This window comes from Fukomys damarensis, unplaced genomic scaffold, assembly GCF_012274545.1.
Source record: "Fukomys damarensis isolate Sample0158 unplaced genomic scaffold, DMR_v1.0_HiC HiC_scaffold_62769, whole genome shotgun sequence".
NCBI classification, from domain to species: Eukaryota; Metazoa; Chordata; class Mammalia; order Rodentia; family Bathyergidae; genus Fukomys; species Fukomys damarensis.
In genome coordinates this window covers 1-2,000 of record NW_022963681.1, presented here as the reverse complement: position 1 = coordinate 2,000, position 2,000 = coordinate 1, and the positions used below count along the sequence as shown (strand labels likewise).

Genomic DNA, 2,000 nt, shown 5'->3' with positions numbered 1-2,000 from the left:
GCAAACTGAGTAATTATGTGATCAAATACTTTCTCCTTGAATTAATGATTTTTCAATGCATATATTCAATAGAACCATTCTGTATGAATGGAAAAGCGTAGTAAGGCCTGTTGCATGGAGCCTGGGGCCTGGCTTGGAGCTTGAACCTGTGACGAATCACCAGAAATCAGGGTCTGCAGAGCCCAGCCTGGAGCTGAGTGTCTGGGCCTTAAAGGACGGAGCCGCCAGGGTGGCCATGGCCGCTGGCCACTCGGAAGGTTTTCCACATGGATCGGCCTGGAACCAGGTCCACAGCACTGACCGCCTCAGTGCTGATGAGTGCTGCCATCGCATTGGCTGCACTGGAGGATGGGACTGTAGGATGCAGCTTGTCCCCGGCCACTCTTAGGGACTGAAGCCAGGAGCGCTGAGCCAGCAGTAGGATGGGCCTGATCCACTTAATGGTTTTCACCCTCATACCATCCACCTCTGTTCAATCATTGCCTCTTCCTCAACTCTGGTCTTAAAGGCAATATTCTGTGACCAGCTGACCAATCAGGAGAGGAATCTCGTCTGATGTCCAAAAGCGTCACCTTAGTCTTTCCATTAAGTTGGAATGAGCCTCTACTCATTGGGGAAAGTATTTGTGGTACTTCCTTGATTTGCATGTGTTATCCCAATCTTTTTCATTTGCACACATTCCTCTTAGTGTCTCTCTGTGTCCAAATATCCTTGCTTCTTTGGGTAAAGACATTCATCTTAAATCTGAGATCAGTTTCTTGCTCCTCGTGGCGTTTTTCACTTCTGCGTTCCTCAGTGTGTAAATCAGAGGGCTGAGCAGAGCTGTCCCAACCGTGTAAAACACAGCTACCATCTTATCCATGGGGAAGGTGGTGGCAGGGCGGGTGTAGATGAATATGCACGGTATAAAGAACAAGACAACCACAGTGATGTGGGAGATGCAGGTGGAGAGGGCTTTTCTCCTCCCTTCAGCACTGTGGTTTCTGAGAGAATGCAGGATGACAGCATAGTTGAACATCAGCAAGACAAAGCTCACTGTAAAGATGGCTCCACTATTGGACACCAGCAGCAGGTTGACCACGTAGGTGTCTGCACAGTTGAGTTCCAGCAGGGGCTCCAGGTCACAGAAATAGTGATCGATCACATTGGGACCACAGTAAGGCAGGCTCAAGGTCAGGAAAATCTGAGCTAAGGAATGCACACAGGACCCCACCCAGGCCACGGCCACCAACACTGCACAGACCGAGGCTCATGATGGTCGTGTAGTGTAGGGGCTTGCAGATGGCCACATAGTGGTCCACGGCCATGAGGATCAGGATGAAGATCCCCAGGCAGCCAAACAAATGCATGGAGAAGACTTGGATTAGGCACTCACTGAAGAAAATTATGTTCTTCTTCAAGAGTGCATCCACAATAATTCTAAGGGCTACAGAAGTAGAGAGGCAGGTGCCAGATAAGGATAAGTGGAAAAGGAAGACGTACATTGGACTCCCAAGTGCCCGACTGGTCTTGATGGTGGTGATAATCATCAGGTTACCCAGCAACATTGCCAAGTAGAAAAATAAGAAAGTCATAAACACTATCTGTTTCCTAACGGGGACCTGTGTCAACCCAAGCAGAATGAACTCAGTCACATTAGTGTTCAGCTGCATGGCTTCGTGAATCACAAAAAGGGGCAGTTGTAAGTGGTTTAGCTGCAAAAACAAAGGAATTAATTTACCATGTCACATGTGATGTTATGGAATTTTTAAACCAAAAGTAATTATTTATTACCAGAGACATTCTAGTTGTATGAATGACCATCGCATAGAATCATTATCAGCCTAAAATAACGTTGTAAACGTATTTTCCCACAGCATTTTCCAAATACAGCCCCTTATTAGCTTTGACATGATTCTGATTAATTTCAACGTTTCAATAGATGTAAAATTTAGACATATGGTTCCCATTATTCTTTTCTTGTATTCAGTAAAGTTCAAGGGATCATTTTATGTTTATTT

General features: G+C 45.8%; 1 pseudogene; it reads right to left on the bottom strand.

The window, feature by feature from the left end:
* Positions 1 to 733: 733 nt before the first annotated feature.
* Positions 734 to 1,652, bottom strand: LOC104870665 (annotated as a pseudogene).
* Positions 1,653 to 2,000: the final 348 nt, after the last annotated feature.